This window comes from Notolabrus celidotus, chromosome 13 (genome assembly GCF_009762535.1).
Source record: "Notolabrus celidotus isolate fNotCel1 chromosome 13, fNotCel1.pri, whole genome shotgun sequence".
Classification (NCBI taxonomy): domain Eukaryota; kingdom Metazoa; phylum Chordata; class Actinopteri; order Labriformes; family Labridae; genus Notolabrus; species Notolabrus celidotus.
In genome coordinates, this window is record NC_048284.1 from 5,160,694 (window position 1) to 5,184,568 (window position 23,875).

Here is a 23,875-nt window from a genome sequence, read left to right on the forward strand (position 1 = left end):
GGTTGAAGTAACGCGATCTATGAGCAGCCGTGTATATTCAGCCAACATGTAAACATTAGATCAACGTGCTGGAGAGCCGAGGCACATCCACTTCCTGAGGGGGCGTGGTCAGAGAGAAACAGAGTGTTCTGAGGAGGACTGAAGAAGAGGAGTTTTCAGGCAGACCAAAATCTGATTTCAAAGTGTTTTTTTGAGCATAAACTTCAAAGACATGTTTTGGGGACCTCTTAGACCAATATATATTGATGAAAAAAGTGTTATATGTCACCTTTAAAAACAGTGATTACATAATAACATCTATGAGGAATTTACCAGCATTTGTTTAAGTGACTTTTTAAAAGAAAATCTTTTTTTTGATCATTCTCATGTTAGTGGTGGGGAGTTGATTCCAGGCAGAGGAACCTCTATAAAGAACAGACTTCATCATACAGTTAGTTCTAGGACTTGGTGTTAGCAGATGACCAGTGCTCACATGACGTGTCGTATACCTATGATTAAAACCAGAATATTTGAGTATATCACAAGAGAACTGTGGTGTGTTGTTCCATATAACAGGAGACGTGATTTTAATTTAGCCTCCACAGTTAGCCAACATAATGTTTTATGCATCTCAAGCACATTGGTACGAAAAGAGCCAATCTGGCAGCTCTATTTTAACAACTTGAAGTGTTTTTTAGATGTTTTTCACCAGCACTTAATGTGTGACAGAACAAGTGACCTAACAATATCTTTCATGACAGAAGGTGGAACAAATCCACAACATTTCCTTGAAATATCTATTCCTTTTCCCATATTGGAGACGATATAATGGATCTGGTCAGACCAGGACAGTACATTATCTATTTTAACACCGAGTAATTTGGTTTTGGAAACCTGCTCTACAGATATGCCATCTATTGACAAGTTAAGCGCAGTGGCATTAGCAAGAACATTCCTCCTAGCAAATACAATGCATTTAGTTTTGTCAATGTTCAGTACCAATTTGTTCAATTTAACCCATTTAACAATGGAGAGCAACTCAGTTTTTCGATTCTCTTTCAACAATAATAAATGATTGCTATTAACTGGAAGGACACAAAGCCACCAACAACTCCATCCATTCATTTTCTTCTGATTATCCGGGGTCGGGTCATGGAGGTAGGTTGTAGGTCCCCTCAAACAACTGCTCAGTGGAAACAGAGACTACAGCAGGGCTACATATTGGAACAGATGACAGCAAATCTACAACTGGAGACAGACTTTCTTATGCAAGGATGGAACTGAAAAAAACTCAAAACTCAGAGAAAGAACAGCTGCAACAATTGTTTCACAACCCAATCAATCAATCTTCATTTATATAGAAACAAATGTTATCTGAAGACTCCTTCCAGACAGAGCAGGTCTACCATACTCTATGTTAGACCCAACATCAAGACAAGATAAGGTCCACTCCCCTCTCACTGAGTTAGACGGTTTGACACAAACATATAGCCAATCCTACTGTGTAATGTCAAATTAGGACACAGAGCTGATCTGACCAACCGTGCACATCTGTTCAGTACACCAGCTCCAACGCACCAGCTTCCCCCCATTCCACCTCTGTTTCTACCTGGACCAGAGGTGGTTGTGTATTCTCCACCTTTACGCCTCTGTGCTTTACACACTGCAGACGAGACGCCTCATAACAGGGGCGTTAGTATCCAGCCTTGAAACGGCAGTATATGAGAGCCACATGATTTTAAACCAATCAGGGTAAGAAGAGGTAAATGTTAAATAAAGACAGCATTTGATGTTTTGTCATTTGGTTGAAGATTAATGTCGGTCTGTTGTGGTTCAATATTATATATAACTCAGATTTTATTATTAAGCCGCGTCATGTAACAGTTCTTACAGGAGGAAATTTGAGGACTGAAATAAACCCCAAGGAAGACATGTTACCCTCCTCTGAAGGAAGCTGAGTGACAGTAATCGAGATAATCCTCAAATAGAGATCCCAAACATGAGAGCTGAATTATCCAAAACATCCACACTCATTCACAAAATTGTGTCTCTGAAACACGCACAGGAAATAATACACGATGCTCAGTATGTGAAGGAGGGGAAAACAGACTTAATGCCAGTGGAGGAAATGTAATTTGGGAGGCAGAATGTCAGCTCCGATTTTAGAAATGAGAGAACAAGACTTCTGCAACAGCAGCTTTGTTCCACCGTCCAAAACAGAGGACGACAACAACAACAGCTACAAAGGTAGAGAAACAGGAGAACAACAACACGAGGACGAATCAGGTGACAGAAGGAAGAAGAGGGAGAACAGGCTCTTTCTAAGAGCTGCTCAAAATACCGAGGGAGCAATTACGTTTTGGGGCTGTGTACAGATCTCACATCATTCCTCACGCGGTAATGGTCCAATCTTTGATGTAGTGCAGAGATGTCTTAAAAAGCCACCCGGGCATAGGAGGAGAGAGCCTAACATCTTGGGAAAAGGATATATTTTAATCAAGCAACATACAGGAAGAGCTAGAAGCTCACACCTGCAGAAATAAGAGCAGACATAGGAGAGGCAGGTATGTTAGAGGGGGGGAAGGTGTCAGAATAAGTGACATGTATTTACAAGAGGATGTAAAGGGCAGCAGTGTCCTTGCAAAAATGGGTCTCTTCACTGTTAGTTGGCTTTGCTGTATACGTTTCCATGTGAGCAAAGTCAAATATAGGGAAGGTTTTTCAACACGACTCTCAGATGAATACAAGGAGTGGATGGGAAGCATCCAAAGCATAGATCTCAAGTGCAGGATAAAGTGTTTAGGTCATTCTAATGAAATGATGATAATGACTGTAGATTTGTCTCCATGTTAAAGAGATTATTCAATCATTTTCAACCGTATTCTTCTTTAACTCTCCCTGTCCCATTAAAGTTACTAACCATAGACCTTTCTGGACTCCCTGAGCTCCCTTGTCCCTGTAGGTTCCTCTGACGTAGACGGCCTGCTGCTGTGGACGTGCCAGACTCCAGCTGCTACAACTACTACTATCCATCTCATCACTATCATCCCTCCCTCTCTCTTTTAATCTCCTCTATCCCTCTCTCCAACCCCAACACCGTCTCAGCAGTAGTGTGTGTCTAACATGAGTCTGGTTCTGCTCGAGGTTTCTGCCTGTTAGACAGCCATCTGCTGAGACCGTGTTGGAGTTGGAAAGAGGGATAGAGGATAGAGGAAAAGGGAGATGATTGTGGTGAGACGGTTAGCACTAGTAGTAGTAGATGCAGAAAATAAACACTGAAGGATTTCCTTTCGCATTTCTCCTCTATCCCTCTCTCCAACACGGTCTCAGCAGATGTCCGTCTAACATGAGTCTGGTCCTGCTGGAGGTTTCTGCCTGTTAAAGGAAGTTTGTCCTTGCCACTGTAACTTGCTAAATGCTGCAAAGTGCTCTGCTCATGGTGGATTAAGATGAGATCAGACTGAGTCCTGTCTGTAAGATTGGACTGGATCTTATCCTGTCTTGATGTTTGGTTTTTGTTAATAATAGAACATAGAGTACTATCTAGACCTGCTCTGTGTTTTTGGAAAGAGTCTTGAGATAACATTTGTTGTGGTTTGGCTCTATATAAATAAAGATGAATTGATTGAAAGATATTTGGTCTGATCCATACAGTGGCCAACATGACTAACAAGCTGCAGCGCCCCCTACAGGCCTGGAGCACATCTGTTGTCGTGGCTTGATTTACAACATTTTTCTTTTGCAGCATGTCGCCATTGCAGCATCTCTTTTAGACTTTTGCATGAATGTACATTGTGCCTGAATTTGCAGCACAATTCTCAGACTTTAGATCATTGGAGCTGAGGATCGATCAGCTTAGCAGTAGATATATTTCAGTCATAACAAAAAAATTGACTAACCATCAGGGTCAAAGCTACAGGTGTGCACCCAGCATGATAACCTAGAAAACCAATATGTGGAGCGGAAGTTTTCTTCCATACATAGCAACAAGCCTTGATCTTGACTAGCCCTGTCTAACGTGAATCTGGTCCTGCTGGAGGTTTCTGCTCATGGTGGATTAAGATGAGATCAGAATGAGTCCTGTCTGTAAGATGGGACTGGATCTTATCCTGTCTTGATGTTGGGTCTTTGTTAATAATAGAACATAGAGTACGGTCTAGACCTGCTCTGTTTGGAAAGAGTCTTCAGATAACGTTTGTTGTGATTTGGCGCTATATGAATAAAGATTGATTGATTGACACCTGAATCATATCTTCATATTGTCTGAGCAGCATCAGAGACCAAAGGGGATCCATAGTTTGGATATGAAAAGAGGAAAAAGAGCCAAGTTGATACATTTCCATGATTTATAATCTTTGTCAAACTTTGCTCTTAACTTGAAATGTGGCATCATGAGTGTGTGGTAGTGAGAAAGAGAGAGAGAGAGAGCACCAGATGGCCGGTGGGAGTGCTTTCTAAGACTGAAGATGATGTCGCTCTATTCTGGTACAGTAAAATGATTACACAGTCATCGTGGGCTGAACGAACGAAGAAGGCTGCTTCGTTCCGGCTGCAGTGAAGCCTCAGAAACACAGAGAGAGAGAGGATTCCCTGATTCAAAATACGTGACATGGAAAAACCAAGACACAGATAATGCTTTCCTTCCTCTTCCCCTTCCCAAAGTGACACGACGTACACGAGTCATGTCTGTGATCATCTCCAGACAGTAATCATTCACTCTGCTCCCCCCGGTGTACATCCACAGATCTGATTGTTTCCTCTCGCTTACTCTCGTGTTACATCATTTCATATTGACAGTAAACAATTTGTACCGCTTGTTGTCTCTTCCGCCGGGGACTGACACAACACTCTGACGTGCACGTTACAATGTGAGCTGCCTGCGCGCTCCTAATCTTTGATGTGGTTTATTTCGGTTCACGAAGCTTTTATGTGGATCGAAAAACTGGAAGCGGCTGCAGTCGACCTGCTCTGACTCTCGACTGGAGTATTGAGTATTCGCTGAATCTTTCACAGCTCTGAACGCACCGGGGAGAAGACGAGTCATTGTGGATATTGGGAGAGTGGTGTTTTCTAAAGAAAGGAGGAGGCGGAGGAGGATTGTTGTTGCAGAAAGCAGCTTTGATGTCAGAAAGGAAAGGCCAAATGAAACGTGTGCTTCAGGAACAAACTCACTAACAGTCTGAGCATGCTCCAGTAATATTGATGACATGGTAGCCTTTTGGTACGTCTTAATACCACCCTGAGATAAAAAAAAGAAAAGACACTGCTCACATTTCCTCCGTACAAAGCCGAGTACATTCTTTGAAATTGAATTCCAGAGCTTCAGGCTGTGTTACAACGAATTACAGCAATTTGATCACAAAAAGTAGCTGCTTTCATCTCTCGCAGACGCTGTTACTGTGAGCTAATTTAAAAGAGCTCCGGCGCTGAAGTGTGCCGACCGGGCCGTGCCTGAGTAACCTCATTCCAGATGGCAGCTCGCCGATCATGTCAGGTCAGCCTCACTCGCCTTTTACCTCGGGCCCAGAAACGCACACGGACGTTAAGTTCAGAACTTGCAAGGACGTTCGGCTGATAGGATGGAGTCCAGGAATCCTTGAGAACGCTTTGACACATTGGTTTTTATCTCATGCTCCTCAGATGAGCAGGTTTATGTCATACTGGGTTTTTTTAGCCTATCAGATCAGGCTGCATCCTTGAGAAATACGACTTCTGCACTTTATATTCACTTAAGAAATTCAAGGAAACAAATCAAGTTGACAAGAAAAGTCTAAGATACATCGATGAATGATCCCACCCAATGGCATCCAAGTGTCATGTCCAGATACCTTTTGCTACCTTGTTAAATCACCTGTTTAGAGGGAAATATCACATTCCTAGACCAACGACAATGTGCTGCATTCATGGCACCCCTTAAAAAATTGTACACTCTTTGGATGAGGTGAATGATAACTTTAAGGTTAGATACCTGTTGGATTTTGGAGAGTTTGTTGTTTCTGTTCTTCTGTTGGGGAAATAAAACTTCAGATTCAGATTTGTATGTTGATTCATTGTGCAGCAGCTCTTTGACGTTTCAGCTAGTGGTGTGTTTTCCCCTGAGCTTCAGCCGGATGTGACATTTACAGGGATGCTTACAACAACAACCACTAGGATATGAAACCCAGTTAGCCTGTAAACCAGTAGGGTGATAACTCTTCTTTTCCCCTTGTCTTTTGGCATACATAAGAAGGCTGTATTAGACTTGCCTTGCATGTGATAACCGTGATTCGATATGTACACTACAGTTTTTGCAAATCACAATAAAGGTTATCTGAAGACTCTTTCCAAACAGGGCAGGTCTAGACCGTACTCTATGTTCTGTTATTAACAAAGACCCAACATCAAGACAGGATAAGATCCAGTCCCATCTTACACACAGGACTCAGTCTGATCTCATCTTAACCCACCATGAGCAGAGCACTTTGCAGCATTTAGCAAGTTACAGTGGCAAGGACAAACTTCCTTTAACAGGCAGAAACCTCCAGCAGGACCAGACTGAGTGATGGAGAGACATCAGCTGAGACCATGTTGGGGTTGGAAAGAGGGACAGAGGAAAAGAAGAGAGAGGAATGATAGTGGTGAGATGTATAGTGGTTGTTGTAGCAGCTGGAGTCTGGGAAATCCACACGGCTATCAACACTGTCCATGTGTCCTGATGGTACTGCAAGGTTTCATCCTTATTGGTTGGCTTCCAGAAAATGTGCAGAAAAATGCCTTTTACAGTTCCAGTTTGATTCATGCCGACACCAAAGGGGACTCAGTTGCATATTTTTACACTATAACATAATGCATTAAATTAATTAACACTGCTTTATATTTATGGGTGGCTCACTGGCTCAGTGGGGCAGTTCTCATTCCTTAAATGGGTCAATTGAGGAGTAGGCGTTTGGATCCCTGCTTCTGCAGTCTATATGTCTTTCTGTTGAAGCTTCTCCAAGTTGCTTCCAATGGGAAACTGGTGTGTGAATACCATAGACTGTATAATAAATGGACGTAGTATCCGTGACGTCACCCATCTGTTTTGGAGCCTATTGTCGGCGGGTGCCATATTGGAAATGCTGAAGTCAACTAAAGTTTATTTGAGCTAGTGTGAGGTAAAGAGGCGGGCCTTTAGCCTCCTTGTCAACAGCTAGAGTGTGCCCGCCTGTCAATCAAGTCAGCCATGCCCTTATTTTAGGCAAAACTTGTACAGTGTGAGCTTAACTGTTTTTTTTAACCAGGCTGTAAACATGTTTATTTCTGCTGCAAAGATCGTCTTCTTTGAATGGGTGTGTATGTGGTTTCTTGTGTTTCTGCAGCAAGCCTCAAGTGGACGCTCCATGAACTGCAGGTTTTAGCACTTATATTTTAAGACCAAAGGTTGCCACTTGCTGAATACATGTGAAAGCGACTGGTACTGTGGGGAGTTTAGTGCTTTACGATCAATGAATGTGTGTGAGAGGGTGACTGGGACATGTAGCCTATAAAGTGCTTCGTAAGTGCAGCCCATTTATTTGATTCATATTTGTGAGCGGCCTGCCCTGAATCAGGTCGGATGGATTTTTTGAGGCGCAAGATAAATCTGTGTGAACAAATAAAACATAAACTTGCAGATGCTTTGAGGGGAAACTACATATGTGGAAATAAAGTTGTATAATTGTGCTTTTGAGGCTTCAGGGAGGGCTGAAGTGAATCTGAAGCCACTTGAGCGACAGCAGCTTGAGGCTACTGTAGCTGCTGCTGGCATGACACGCTCATCTCGAACTCTGCAGCCAAGTGTTTTTAAAGTAATATACACTACCGTTCAAAAGTTTGGGGTCACTTAGAAATGTCCTTATTTTTGAAAGAAAAGCACTGTTTTTTTCAATGAAGATAACATTAAATTAATCAGAAATACACTCTATACATTGTTAATGCAGTAAATGAGTATTCTAGCTGCAAACGTCTGGTTTTTAATGGAATATCTACACAGGTGTATAGAGGCTCATTTCCAGCAACCATCACTCCAGTGTTCTAATGGTACATTGTATTTGCTAATCGCGTTAGAAAGCTAATGGATGATTAGAAACATCTTGAAAACCCTTGTGCAGTTACGTTAGCACAGCTGAAAACGGTTTTGCTATAAAGCTATAAAACTGGCCTTTCTTTGAGCTAGTTGAGTATCTGGAGCATCACATTTGTGGTTTCTATTATACTCTCAGAATGGCCAGAAAAAGAGAACTTTCATATGAAACTCCACAGTCTGTTCTTGTTCTTAGAAATGAAGGCTATTCCAAGCGAGAAATTTCCAAGAAACTGAACATTTCCTACAACGATGTGTACTACTCCCTTCAGAGAACAGCACAAACAGGCTCTAACCAGAGTAGAAAGAGAAGTGGGAGGCCCCGGTGCACAACTGAGCAAGAAGACAAGTACAGTAGAGTCTCTAGTTTGAGAAATAGACGCCTCACAGGTCCTGAACTGGCAGCTTCATTAAATGGTACCTGCAAAACACCAACAAAGTCTACAGTGAAGAGGTAACTGCGGGATGCTGCTCTTCTAGGCAGAGTGGCAAAGAAAAGGCCATATCTGAGACTGGCCAATAAAAGGAAAAGATTAATATGGCAAAAGAACACAGACATTGGACAGAGGAAGATTGGAAAAAAGTACGGACGGACAAATCAAAGTTTGAGGTGTTTGGATCACACAGAAGAACATTAGTGAGACGCAGAACCAGTGAAAAGATGCTGGAAGAGTGCCTGACGCCATCTGTTAAGCATGGTGGAGGTCATGTGATGGTCTGGGGCTGCTTTGGTGCTGGTAAAGTGGGAGATTTGCACAAGATAAAAGGGATTTTGAATAATGAAGGCTATCACTCAATTTTGCAACGCCATGCCATACCCTGTGGACAGCGCTTGATTGGAGCCAATTTCCTCCTACAACAGGACAATGACCCAAAGCACACTTCCAGATTATGCAAGAACTATTTAGGGAAGAAGCAGGCAGCTGGTATTCTGTCTGTAATGGAGTGGACAGCGCAGTCACCAGATCTCAACCCCATTGAGGTGTTGTGGGAGCAGCTTGACCGTATGGTACGCAAGAAGTGTCCATCAAGCCAATCCAACTTGTGGGAGGTGCTTCAGGAAGCATGGGATGAAATGTCTTCAGATTCCCTCAACAACTTAACAGCTAGAATGCCAAAGGTCTGCAATGCTGTAATTGCTGCAAAGGGAGCATTCTATGATGAAAGCAAAGTTTGAAGGACAAAATTATTATTTCAACTAAAAATCATTATTTCTACCATTCTCAATGTCTTGACTATATTTTCTATTCATTTTGAAACTCATTGGATAAATAAAGTGGGAGTTTTCATGAAAAACACAAAATTGTCTGGGTGACCCCAAACTTTTGAACGGTAGTGTATGTTCTTCACTGGGAGATCTATGTCTTCTTCAATACTTCAGGATGTAGACCATGGAGTCTCATCTTTACTCCAACCTTGAACCTGACACCAAGTATTAACCCTGAAATAAATGCTTAACCTTGTGGGAGACGGATTTTTGTCCACACATGGGAGCTCAGTGTTTATAATATGACTGCGTTATCAGATTTCTACCCTACAATGTCATGACACACACTCACACATACACACACACACACACACTCTCACAACTCTGTAGGGCACGTAGTAACTCAAGGCTGTGCTGCGGGACTTGCACGTTGCATGTAGGTTAATGCACACTCTACCGCTCTACACTTCCTCTCCTCTGGCTTCAACAAGCTCTTTGTAGACGTGTGTAGTAACCCGGGAGTGTGTGTGTGTGTGTGTGTGTGTGTGTGTGTGTGTGAGAGAGAGAGAAGGAGAGAGAGAGGGAGAGACTTTGTGATCTATTTATGGTAACAAAATGAGTGCTGATGTCAGACCTGGGAGGAAAGCGTGGACATACCATAGTAACAAGCCGATGCTCATTCATTGGGGAAGCCATTAACATGAAACAGCACATTAGATGCTTATAGAGGAGTCTCATTGGTGGATATGTGCCAGCTTTTATACATTCCTCCAGCCTCAAACGTCGGCTGGAGGAGGAGTTGTTAGTACGGAGAGCATAATAGATTTATCATCCACAACAAACCTCATTTGCGCTTGTTTTATGACAATTACGCTGCAGGCGATCCACCTACCCTCTGCATTTATTCATATGGAAGATGCCCCGATCAATTATTGATCAGAGGGGCTGTTCGTCTTCGCTCTGCGGCACTTTTGTTGCCCTGCCGCTCTCCTCTGAAGCTAACCCCCACGAGGGGGAAAGCCAGAGCCATAAAACGACGCTTCCTCCGTCCTCCTGGAGCTCATTCTGGCGGTTGTAGCGATAGTCACTGATCCACGTTACGGTTTATTTAAGAGGACTGTGGAGGGATACGTTCCTCTGGAGAGGACGGGTTTGTGCTCCGGTTTGCTGGAAAGATCTCATCATTACAGGCAGAAGTGGGAGCGTTTGATGCAGCTTTATCTGCCTCTGCTGGGGCTCACTTTGGATTTAGTGGAACATAAAGACACCAAAAGATGAACTTTAAGTAATGTATTAGTAATATGCTGTATTTTATGGTTCATAAAAGACAGACTCGGTTAGGAAGTTCATGAAAATGTAAGAGGTGCTGACTCAGGGAGCAGCCTTTGCACCGGCAGAAGTCTGAACCAACACTTCCTTTTTTTTGCAGAGTTGTACCGGACACGTTTGAGCACTGGACCTTATGTTTGAAATATTAATGCGTTACATATAGATGCTCAAAAAGCTGCATTAAGCAGTTTTTGCAGCATCAAAGCTTGTTGCTATGTATGGAGGATAACTTCCGCTCCACATATTGGTTTTCTGGGTTAGCTTTGGCAACACTAAATCACTTAGTTTTTAAAAATCATGCTGGGTGCACACCTGTAGTTTTGACCCTGAAAGTTTGTCAAACTTTTATGTTATGACTTAATATATAAATGGTTAGGCAACTCTGACGATCGACAGTCTGAGAAATGTGCTGCAAATTCAGCCACAATGCACATTCATGCAAATGCACACAATGCAAATCCAAAAACTCAATCCCAGAAATCACATGCAAAAGAAAAAAATGCTGCAAATTTAGACATGACAACATAATTGCTCCAGGCCTGTAGGGGGCGCTGCAGCTTGTTAGTCTTGATGGCCACTGTATGCATCAGATCAAATACCAATCAATCTTTATTTGTATAGATCCAAATCACAACAAACGTTATCTCAAGACTCTTTCCAAACAGAGCAGGTCTAGACCATACTCTATGTTATATTATTAACAAAAACCCAACATCAAGACAGGATAAGATCCAGTCCCATCTTACAGACAGGACTCAGTCTGATCTCATCTTAATCCACCATGAGCAGAGCACTTTGCAGCATTTAGCAAGCTACAGTGGCAAGGACAAACTTCCTTTAACAGGCAGAAACCTCCAGCAGGACCAGACTCATGTTAGGCAGACATCTTCCAAGACCGAGCTGGAAAGAGGGATAGAGGAGATGAAGAGAAAGAGAGAGATGATAGTAGTTATAGCAGCTGGAGTCTGGCACGTCCACAGCAGCGAATCAGTGAAACCTATGAGACAAGGGAGCTCAGGGACTCTAGAAAGATCTACGGTTAGTAACTTTAATTGTACAGGAAGAGTTAAAGTAAGTGATAGGCAGAGAGAGGGGATCCCAGCTTGTCATTTCCCCTGGCAGTCTAAGCCTATAGCAGCAAAACTATGAGCTGGTCCAAACCATGGAGGAGGCCGGCTTTTAGCAAGTTACAGCAGCAAGGACAAACTTCCTTTAACAGGCAGAAACCTCCAGCAGGACCAGACTCATGTTAGACACACATCTGCTGAGACCGAGTTGAGTTTGGAAAGAGGGATAGAGGGAGATAAAGAGAGAGAGAGATGAGACGAATAGTAGTAGCGACTCAGAGGAACCTATGAGACAAGGGAGCGCAGGGACTCCAGAAAGGTCTATGGTAAGGAACTTTAATGGAACAGGGAGACTTAAAGTAAGTGACGGGCAGAGAGAGGGTAGAGATAGGATCCCAGTGTGTCCTTTTAACAGGCAGAAACCTGCTGAGACTGAGTTGAGGTTGGAAAGAAGCTAATTCAATCTCTCATGCTCAATTGTAATCGTTAGCATGATGACAAGCTGGAATGAGATGGTCCTGTATGCAGCTTTGACGTGTCAGACAGAAACATTTGTCTGACACAGTGTCAACAGGCAGAGGTGAAATATGCCTGACTCCTTTCTGTGGTGTGATTTTAATATGGCATGTGTGAACAGGTTGCCTGAGGAATCCCTTTGTTTGGACCAATCAGAGTGAAGTATTTAACGCAGTAGAGTTAAGCACTGCCCGTGTCTTGTCGTGGTTGCAGCCTCTACATGTCCAGAGTTGTGCCGTGTTTACTGATAGCTTAACATACTAACATATTGTATATATTTTTGCAGTATCATATTATATTTTCACTACCCTCCTCTTCTCCCTCTGTCTTTGTGCCTTTACATCTCCTGCATTGTGTTACCAGCTCGCTCGATAGTAATTTGGCGTCTTTGTTGCTGTTGCCAAGCAGCAGCGACTTCATCACTGAACAATTTGAACCTTAAGCACATGGAGTAAACTGCCTCTCAGCAGGGTGAAACATCAGGATGTTTACACTGTAATTTTGAGCATTTTAAAATGATGCTTTTAGCTCAAAGCACTGCTGTGGTTAAGTGCAGCCTGACAGACCTGCTAGCATGCCTCAAGACTCTCTGTATTGTGATGTACTGTTTAAAATGTGGACTGAAGACAGCAGGAAACCTGAAACTTGAATTTAATTTAGCAGTAAAGCAAAGAAACATTTATCAGTTCAGCTCACTTCGACTTGTCTGATTTTTAATTCCTGATATCTCTACCCTGATGGTAGACTCTTATTTTATTATTTCGTATCAGTCACGTTGAAGCCAAATGCTTCACCGCCACTTACTCGATGATTCACTCTGCCTGTGTGTGAGAACTGCTCACCGCTGAAGCTGTTGTGTGGCAGCTCGCTCTGGTGCTTAGACCTTAAATGGCTGTGAAGCAGAGCAGGAGAGGGTTGTGTGCCTGTGCGGTGGAAGATGAGGAGGATGAAGAGGAGGAGGAGGCGGAGGAAGGGGGGAGAGAGAGATTGGCTTTGACCTCCAGCAGATGTGTAACACTAATACAGTGACACAGCTGGCTGACCACTGCGAGGGAGGACATACTGTTGGCTCCGGTGGTGCACAGATACAACATTATGCACTTACCTTATGTATTAAGTGTTGATCAAGGCAGTGATATAAAAGCTGCTGTAGGAACATATATGATGTATAGTGAGCAGGTGGACGTGCAAATGTAGAATCCTGACAGGGTGAGCAGGACCCCTTTATCAAATTCTTATCAGGCTACTTGTGGATCAACTTAAGATTAAACTACACATTTAAATTCATGGTCAAGTAAAAAAAATCAGCCTACTCATTCGTTATAATTCACATTGAAGGTAACGTTAGACAAGGTGAGTAGGACTTCAGCAGGAATCTTTATGTTAACATTTCTGTCCTCATTCAGCTCTCCTTCTTCTTGGAGCTTTGCAGTTGACCAGGGATAGGAACAAGAACCGGTTCCAGCTAGTTCAAGCCATCTACATAATTTGCCTTTATGCTTAACAGCTCCCTTATCAATGCCTTCCACTTACTTCTGCATGCCTTGCAAAACAATGACATCATGCATCACGAGAAGCAGTCAGCGAGAAAGTCAACCAAGGAGTCGAGGGGGTTATCATGGTGAACAGGAGACGAAATTAAAGCATTAAATATCAGGAGTGCCATGTTTTTGATGCTCTATGCCGCCGGTGTTATGATTTAAAAAGTGACCCTGTTATCTGGTGACATTCAGCTGAATGTTACGACAGCTGCTGGTTGAAGCCATAGACTGCATAAAAAATGGTCGCAGTATCCTTGACGTCACCCATCTGTTCCTGAAGCCCTGTTTCGAAGCCATTTGTCAGTGGGTGCCATATTGGAAATGCTGAACTCAAGCTAACTTCGTCCGAGCTAGTGTGAGGTAAAGAGGCGGGCCTTTAGCCTTTTCGCTAACAGCTACATGGTGCCTGCCTGTCAATCAAGTCAGGCATGCCCTTATTTGGGCAAAACTCATAAGTTTAATATCTTCGGGAAAAGCAGTGTTCGCTGATAGAGAAATTAGCTACTCAGACCTGAACCGTTTTTTGAACCAGGTTGTAAACATGTTTATTTCTGCTGTAAAGATTGTCTTCTTTGAATGGGTGTGTACAGTATGTGGTCTCCAGTGTTTCTGCAGCCAGCTTCAAGTGGACGCTTGAGGAACTGCAGTTTTTAACACTTCAGCATGGGTTTCATATTTTAAGACCGGAGTTTGCCGCTTGGTTGAAACAGGAAAAGAATCCTCAGGAATATAAAAGCAAAATAAACTCATGGGGCGCTGGTGGCCTAGTGGTCTAAGCGCCCCACGTTTCGAGGCTATAGTCCTTGTCGCAGAGGTCGCCGGTTCGACTCTAGGCCGGTCGACCATTTCCTGCATGTCTTCCCCCACTCTCTACTCCTCACGTTTCCTGTCTTATTTATAAACTCATAAAATACTTCTTCATTGAAACCCTAAAGGCATTCACAAGATAGTTTTAAAAAGCTTTGATAACCAAAATTACGTTGAGGTGAAAGTCGCCAGTTTACAGGGTCACTCTTTAAACTGAAACACCGGTCAACAAGTGCTTCCCTGTCTCAGCAGAGCAGCTAAGGCACATATATCTTATCCTATATTAGCATTATCACAAAGCATGCAGGGTGTTAAAAATCAACAAGAATTGAAGAGGGCATTGATTAAGATTTGGATTGATAAACGATTTTGCCACAGTGTCAACAGGCAGAGGTGAAACGTGCAGGAACTACTTTCCATGGATGGATTTAACATGATGTGTGTGATCAGGTTGTCCCTATAGTGTTGCTTATGGGGTTTTGCCCAATCAGAGTCAAGTATTCAACACAGCGTGGTTGTTTGTGTGTAGAGAGGTTCAGTCCCAAAGGTAGTTCCTCTATCTGTGTTTATTTCATAGTTCTACTATCACACGCAGACATGAACAGACTCTTTTCAAAGGCTTATCGATGCTTTTTAAGGATGATATTTCAATCAATCCCACAAAAAAACATGAATATTACAATCATTCTGCCTGAAGCTGGAGTGTAAAGGATTATCCTCCGACTCAGAGCTGTGAGTGTGCATCATGACACACGCAGTGGAGACTGTGGAGGCAGCTGCATCTTACTATATCAGGAACTCACTCTGCAAGCTGCCAATGACTCACTTTGGCTGCTCATGTGGTGGGAAGTGTTTTTTCTCTCACATTGTGCAAAGGATCTTGAAGTACCAGAGAAACATTTTGACCAAATGTGCCGTTTAATTTTAGGAGCTTAACGTTAACTTCTGCACGAGGAAGAAGTCGGTTTTCATTTGGGAGAAGTGGATTAATTCCGGGCTGCTTTCCTAATTACTGAATTGTCAGCGTGCCACGGTGCAGAGCGTTATTACAGGAGGATAAGATCTGATTGGTTAACTAATTCCAGCCCATTATTTGTGCAATATTCATCCAGAAAAGGAGAGTTTTATTCACCACTAAGTACTATTTGGGAGATTGTTATCCAGCAAGATGATTGTTCGATTAGAAGCTGTTAGAAAATGTCTGGATGGATTCAGAAGCTGTGTTTAGAGAGGTTAAAAACAGACACATAGGCCTAAAAATGCAAATGAAGAAATAAAAAGAGGAGGTGGAAGTAATCGAGGAGGTTCAGCCCCTCCTCCACGTCCCCTGGGTGTTATTTTGACAAGGTCAACACCACCATCAACCATCCCCCGGCTGACAGCCAAACACATCACAGCTTCCTATTGTTCTCCTGATGTTCATATTCACCCCAATCTTCTCTCCTAAATCACCCACTGCAACTGTGTCTCTGTGACCTTTCACAAAGTTTCTGAAAGTGATTGAAAATTAGACAATTATCTCTCAGCACATTAAGTCAGAAGAGACTATAGCGGCTTTCAGGTGTGAGCTCTTGACATTTTCTGGATCATTTCAGGCAATCAGGGTCCTGAAACTTCAAAAATGTGCCTTTTTAGACGTGCACCTCAGAGCGGCTTGTCACCTCTGTTTGGTTGAGGTAAAGAAGAGTGGATGTGTTTGGGTTACTCTCATTGACTGAATATAAAGATAGACAACCTGTTTCCACCTCCTCCAAACAAAGCCAAAACACACCCACTGATCGGTGTCGGCATCCTGCGCCGGTTTGCCACGACCTACGCAGGTGGAGCCGCTGTGTTGACGTCACACCACTACTGCTGACCAAAACACTCTTTGAACATACTCATAATCTGCATGCAGTGCTTCTCACACTTCCACACGTCCATAATGCGATGTGCAATGACACACTGGGACACTTAATACGCTCTTTCAGGGTGTAATGTGTTAAGAACAAAGCTGTAGTGATGGCTGAACCTTGTTCCAGCACTGTTGCAGAATGGCGGCATGCAAGTGCCTACTGTTATAAAAAGGTCAGTCTTATTTTCTCCGCTAAGTTGATGCACCCCGCACTGTATGAGTAGCACTTATCTGCAGAGCTGTCAATCATGACAGTACACCTCCTTTCTGTGGCGTCACTGTGGGCACTTGGACATAAATTAGTTTGACCCATGTCACATCTGTTAATCAATCTTGTAAAGATGCTTTCCAAATAGAGCAGGTCTAGACCGTACTTTGTTCTATTATTAACAAAGACTCAACATCAAGACAGGATAAGATCCAGTCCCATCTTACAGACAGGACTCAGTCTGATCTCATCTTAATCCACCATGAGCAGAGCACTTTGCAGCACTTAGCAAGTTACAGCGGCAAGGACAAACTTCCTTTAACAGGCAGAAACCTCCAGCAGGACCAGACTCATGTTAGGCAGACATCTTCCAAGACTGAGCTGGAAAGAGGGATAGAGGAGATGAAGAGAAAGAGAGAGATGATAGTAGTTATAGCAGCTGGAGTCTAGCAGGTTCACAGCAGCGAATCAGTGAAACCTACGAGACAAGGGAGCTCAGGGACTCAAGAAAGATCTACGGTTAGCAACTTTAATTGGACAGGAAGAGTTAAAGTAAGTGATAGGCAGAGAGAGGGGATCCCAGCTTGTCATTTCCCCTGGCAGTCTAAGCCTATAGCAGCAAAACTAAGAGCTGGTCCAAACTATGGAGTAGGCCAACTTTTAGCAAGTTACAGCAGCAAGGACAAACTTCCTTTAACAGGCAGAAACCTCCAGCAGGACCAGACTCATGTTAGACACACATCTGCTGAGACCGTGTTGGGGTTGGAGAGAGGGATAGAGGAGATGAAGAGAGAGAGATGATAGTGGTGAGACGGATAGTAGTAGTTGTAGCACCTGGAGTCTGGAACCTATGAGACAAGGGAGCTCAGGGACTCCAGAAAGGTCTATGGTTATTAACTTTAATGGGACAGGGAGAGCCTAAGCCTATTGCAGCATCACTAAGAGGTGGTCCAAACCATAGAGGAGGCAGCTTTAAGACCCATACTGCAGCTAGCCATCAGTTGGAGCTTTAAATGTCATGCAATCCATGTAGAAAGTAACGACAACTGAAGCTAGCAGAGATTCTCGATTAGCGTCGTCACTGCTGTATCGGTTAGCTTTTAATGTTCAAGATTGTAACATCCTGCGTTCACACATAGGCTCCCCCTAACTTAGTTTTTTGCAAAGAGGCTGTCTGGAAAAAGTCTGCATGAGGTCATGACGATAGATTCTACCATTTGTGTTCACACATGCAGCCCAGGGGAGAAATTTCAAGCCATGTGTGCTTGTGTGCAAAGGCTTTTAGACTCAGATTGGGTCATGCATAGTTTTAGAGAGGGTATGCATTCAGTTTTTCATTGTGAATTTGATACTTAGTACTTTTTTTTAAACAAATTCTCAGTAATAGTTCTTAATTTATCTCCTTTAATCTCCTCTGTGGTCTGACCCCGGTTCAGGTAGCCACCACCACTTTATTTTTTTACCTGCCTGAGTTATCATCCGTCTGCACGTCCTCCCTGTCTACCAGGGGAACTTTATCTCTGGGCAGTGACCTACATAAAGATGAGGTTTTGGTCCCCACTCTGATTAAAAAGTTTGTGATAAAAGTGTCCACCGGTCTGGTCACATCAGGTAAAAGTTTTCCTCAAAAGTGCCTTTTCAGGTTCTGACAACAGCAGGTGTCTGCAGACGCAGTGAAGTCGAAGCTCGCCGAGAAGCTTTTGTCTTCATGAAGTCAATTATTCAGGAGTGGAGCTGTGTTAAAAAAAATGCAGCCTGTCACAGTGAATTGTAACCTTTAAAGTGGCCACTGCTAATAATAGAGAGCCCCATGGCCACATCATGAAAGAATTAAAGCAGACTTTTATTTTCTCAGTACCTTGTTTTGGACAATGGAGTCCCTGGAGACTATTTTTCTATTTGTCAGAACTTCTTCTTCTTCTTCTTCTTCTTCTTCTTCTTCTTCTTCTTCTTCTTCTTCTTCTTCTTCTTCTTCTTCTTCTTCTTCTTCTTCTTCTTCTTCTTCTTCTTCTTCTTCTTCTTCTTCTTCTTCTTCTTCTTCTTCTTCTTCTTCTTCTTCTTCTTCTTCTTCTTCTTCTTCTTCTTCTTCTTCTTCTTCTTCTTCTTCTTCTTCTTCTTCTTCTTCTTCTTCTTCTTCTTCTTCTTCTTCTTCTTCTTCTTCTTCTTCTTCTTCTTCTTCTTCTTCTTCTTCTTCACATATTAAATATGTATTATTTGATGTTCAGGCTTTAAAGGGTTAAAATGCTCTAAAAACAACCACAAAAATGTAATCTCACCCAAGAGCGCATTTTCAGAGGTTTTAAAAATACCAGTTCACGAGGTTTCTCTTCATCCTCAGCCTGAAAACAATGTCAGAACAGTACCAGGGTCTAAATTTGGCTGCAGTCACGATGTGTCAACCTCCAACAGGCCCCAAAACTGTGGATAACGGAGTGGAAATGTGACAAGTCTGCCCTGCAGGAAGTGAACAAGCGAGCGGCTGAAGACATTCGGGAACAAAAGAGAGAAAAACAGAAAAACGAGAAAGCAATGCAGAGGAGAAGGGGAGTGAAAAATAGCAAGAGATGAAAGACAATAAGAGATAATAGGAAGAAGAAAAGGAGGCGAGGATGGAGGCACCTGCAGAGAAGAAATGTACATTCAGAAATCTCATTTCATCCTTTCTTTGTGTCTTTTGTTCTCCTTCTCTTGACCTTTTTCATCCTTTATCGCTCCTCCAAACCGGAGTGTCATTTTTCTTTTTCCCCGCTGTCAGCACCCCTCGGCACGCAGAGCTCTCAGAGACAAGTGCCATTATCTCATTATCTTATTATGGGGAGGGCCATTTATTCAAGTCTGTGACATTCAGAGAGGCCGGTCACATTCATGAAGGTGCATCTGTGTCAGTTTGAGCGCAACAAATAAAAAGATGCAGAAGAAGAAGAAGAGGAGGTGGTGGAGGAGGTAGGGAAGCGGATTTCAGGAGGTTAGGTGCTCATGATGCTAAAAATGTTGTTAAATGGAGAGCCGGAGGAGAGTTTGATCTTCCAAAGACTCCCTGGACCTGTGGGTGGAGACGTGTTCCCTCGCTGCAGACTCGGTGTAGAAATGTGAAAATGGTTTTCTCTTACTATCGCTCGTGTTGTTGAATGGCGCCCGACTGCATGCGACGACCGCTTTGATGCTCAGTGTAAAGGATGATAATGATGATGAATGTCTAACAGTACGATCACATTAGCCTACAGCGCTGTAAAAGGATGAGATGTCACAGGTTTGGAGAACTTAATCAATCAAATATCCAGCCGGGCGTTCGCAGACGAAACCTATATGGTCTTTGAAAGTGTGAATTCTTTGATTCCAGCCTCTTTAAACATTTCTGTCTTTGCTCTTTGATATTTAACAGAGCAAAGAACACATCACTCAAGAAAATGTGTGTATAAATTAGCAATGAAAATATTGGTTTTACTGACAGTGGACTCTATCCTGGGCTGAGGTCATGTGTTGTTTGCACCATTTATTGCCTACGTGTGTTGACTCTCTTTCTTTGTACTTGGTTGCTATATGGCGGCAGGGCTGTTTACTCTCCTTGTAAAGCTTCCCATGCAGATGCTTTGGGTTCCTCGTGTGCCTGTTGGTATTTGGCAGTCAAAGCAAATAGTTAAGATAATCCAGTTCAACAAAGAACCCTGAGAGTTAAGATACAGCTCTGGAAAAAATTAAGAGACCACTGCACATTTTTCTGAAATCAGCATCTCTACATGTATGACAGCCATTCCATTCCAGTGTATGTTGAATTCCAACACAAGCACACCTCATTCTACTTAATGAGGTACTGATTAGGTGATCACCTGAAACAAATCTTATTTAACAAGGAAAAGTATAAAAAACCACTGCTGAGGTCATCACTATTCTCTTGCAATAGGACCAGCTGGATGGCAAAAACAGTGCTAGTAGTACCTCTAAAGTAATTGGAATCAAAAAATAACTATTTACCATGCCAAAAGAGTTGAAAAGAAAAGTTTTGACTGAGGAAAAGAAGGGTTCAATTCTGGCTTTACTGGCAGAGGGATACAGTGAGCGTCAGGTTGCTTCCATCCTTAAAATTTCTAAGACGGCTGTTCACAAGAACAAGGTCAAGCAGCAGACATTGGGGACAACAAAGCTACAGACCGGCAGAGGGCGGAAACGACTCTCCACTGACCGGGATGACCGTCAACTCATTCGAATGTCACTCAACAACCGTAGGATGACATCAAGTGACCTACAAAAAGAATGGCAAATGGCAGCTGGGGTGAAGTGCACGGCAAGAACGGTATGTTCGTAGCTGTGTACCAAGACACACGTCGACATACTGATAAATAAAACAACAAGAAACACTAAATCTGTGACCAATCCTTCAGAAAGGTCCTGCTGCAGGCGCCTCTCCGTCAGGATCAGATTCTGGATCAGATTCAGAGGGTTGAAGTAACATGATCTCTGAGCAGCCGTGTATATTCAGCCAACATGTAAACATTAGATCAACGTGCTGGAGAGCCGAGGCACATCCACTTCCTGAGGGGGCGTGGTCAGAGAGAAAACAGAGTGTTCTGAGGAGGACTGAAGAAGAGGGTTTTTTAGGCATGCCAAAATCTGATTTCAAAGTGTTTTTTTGAGCATAAACTTTAAAGACATGTTTTGGGGACCTCTTAGACCAATATATATTGATGAAAAAAGCGTGATATGTCACCTTTAAATGTGAAAAATGATCCAAACTGGTAGCAACCATCAGAGCAGCTTATTATTGGTTATTAGTGTCAGTTCAAAAGGATCTATCTTGCACATCCTTAGATCCTGGTCTTGGTTTAATGAAGGAATAGTCTGCAGGGACTTGAAACAAAAGAAACCCATCCTTGATCTTGTGATGTTTACTTCTTTACACACTCAGCACTTTAACACAGCAGGGAATTATTCATGTTCTTTAGTAGTCTGTAACAGTCGTCTCGGTCGCTCACTGTGGTTCCTGTTGTTTATATTGCCGGGTAAATGCTTTTACAAAATCCCACAATGCATGCTGGGATACACTGAGATATATATCCACTGGGTTAAAGCAGCAATAGGTTAAGCAAATCAATGCCGGAATAAAAGATGTCTCCTACAGTAAACAGACGAGCAGCTGGGAGCAGGCAGGTGGGCGTTTGGAACTCACAACTCTGACCTGGTGAACACGGCTGCAGCTCAATGAATAAAGAAACAGACCGAACAAATGAGAGAGGAGGGGAGGTGCCAGGACGGCCCTCCCATGGCACATCCGTCATCCCCTTGTTAGCATCTTGGCATGCAAACACACACACACACACTTGTGCAGAACAGGCCAGACAGCTTGCTGGGGCAGATGGCCTCTTGGTGAGGAGCAGCGAGGAGCTCCATGGAAAGGGTTGGCTTGATTTGTGAACCATGACCTCCACACGTCCCTCCCTCTGACTCAGGATGACACGTGCATGGAAGAGGGATGGACGGGGGATAAGATCAGTGTGTGTGTGTGTGTGTGTGTGTGTGTGTGTGTGTGTGGTGTGGGGGTAGAGTGGTTATTGTAGAGATGTGGAGAGGGGATTATGCATACAGTGCTGACTGTGTGTGGTAGGAGATTCCCTTTGTATTTATAACCACAGGAGAGAGCCACAGGGAGGACATTTGCTTGATAAGCACTATGATATAAAGTCAAATATACATTTTACACATTTAGGATACGCTGCATGATCATCTACTTAATCCTGTTTCCTAAATTGACAGGAGAGATCATTAAAGACTTAAACTCTCATAATTAAAACAGACAATAATTGGATTATTCACTCAGGAATGAAAGAGTTTATAGGAAGCACATAAAAGAGACAATAGAAGGTAATAAATCTATTCTTAAACAACAACAGGTTTAGTGCTGAAATGTGGAGTTTAACATCTTAACTTTGACGACAGCTTCCTCTCACTAATCTCTGGGTACCCGTTCCTCCATCTCCTCCACGTCACGTATTTGTCCTCGTCTGCCGGTGTGTCAAAGACGCTCCTGCGCTCGCCGTCGCTCAGCAGCAGCTTGTCGGGGAAGATAAGATGGTCCGCTGTTTTCAGGATTCCCCTATCTCACAGCTTCTGTCTCTGTTGTTTGTGGACGTCTGCTGGGAGATCCAGGAGGAATCTTATTTTTGTTGTTCTTGTATGTAAAATAAGTTTGGCAATAACTTGAGTACTGGACTCTTAACAAACTTATCTCAAATCTGGACAGCTATGCGGGCAAGGATTGGCATCATGGAGGAAAGAAGGAAGGAAATAGCAAGGAGCAAAATAGAACAGACAACCCGCCAAACGAGAGACAATGTCCAAAGAGTGGGATCAATTTGAAACCAAGGGAACACATATTGAGTTTATTGTAAAACAAAATCAACCTACCAACTCAACTCATTTTATATATAAAGCACCTGTTATACAGTCAAGAATGCAGCCCAGAGTGCTTCACAAACAGCAATAGGTAAAATGATACAAGGCTAAAACAAGATAGAGAAGAGTGATATGAAAAAACTTAAAAATAAGAATAAAATTATTCTAATAAAATAAAATAAAATAAAATCAGATAAATATCAGAAATAAATACCAGAAAAATAAAATAAAGTCATTAAAGTAAAATCAATAAAATCAAATCATTACAATAAAATCATCACAATACAAAAATTAAATAAATCCAGAAAAATACCAGAAAAATAAAATAAGGTCCTTACAATAAAATCAATAAAATCAAATCATTACAATAAAATCATCACAATACAAAAATTAAATAAATCCAGAAAAATACCAGAAAAATAAAATAAGGTCCTTACAATAAAATCAATAAAATCAAATCATTCCAATAAAATCAGATAAATAGCGAAAAAAAGATAAAATCAATACTACAAAATCAATTAAATAAAATTAAATAAATATTAGATAAATAAAATAAATCATTACAAAAAAATCAAGAAAATAAAAACAGATAAATATCTGAGAAATAAAATACAATTATGACAATAAATTCAATAAGATCAAATCAGATAAATACCAGAAAAATAACATAAAATCATTACCACCAAATCAATGAAATGAATCAGAGAATAATATGAAATTAAATAAAATCAGTATATTAAAATAAAATCAGAGAAATACCAGAATTTGACTCAAATGCCCCAAAAATGACCCAGCAATGCCTCAATCTAAAACATTCAGTCTATGCACAGTCCACAAGATGAACCGGTGTTTCGATTTAA

At 42.3% G+C, this 23,875-nt stretch overlaps 1 protein-coding gene across 1 annotated transcript in view; it reads left to right on the forward strand.

The window, feature by feature from the left end:
• LOC117823642 (E3 ubiquitin-protein ligase TRIM9) overlaps positions 1-23,875 on the forward strand; it is a 92,484-nt gene that overhangs the window by 20,782 nt on the left and 47,827 nt on the right. The window lies entirely within an intron of this gene.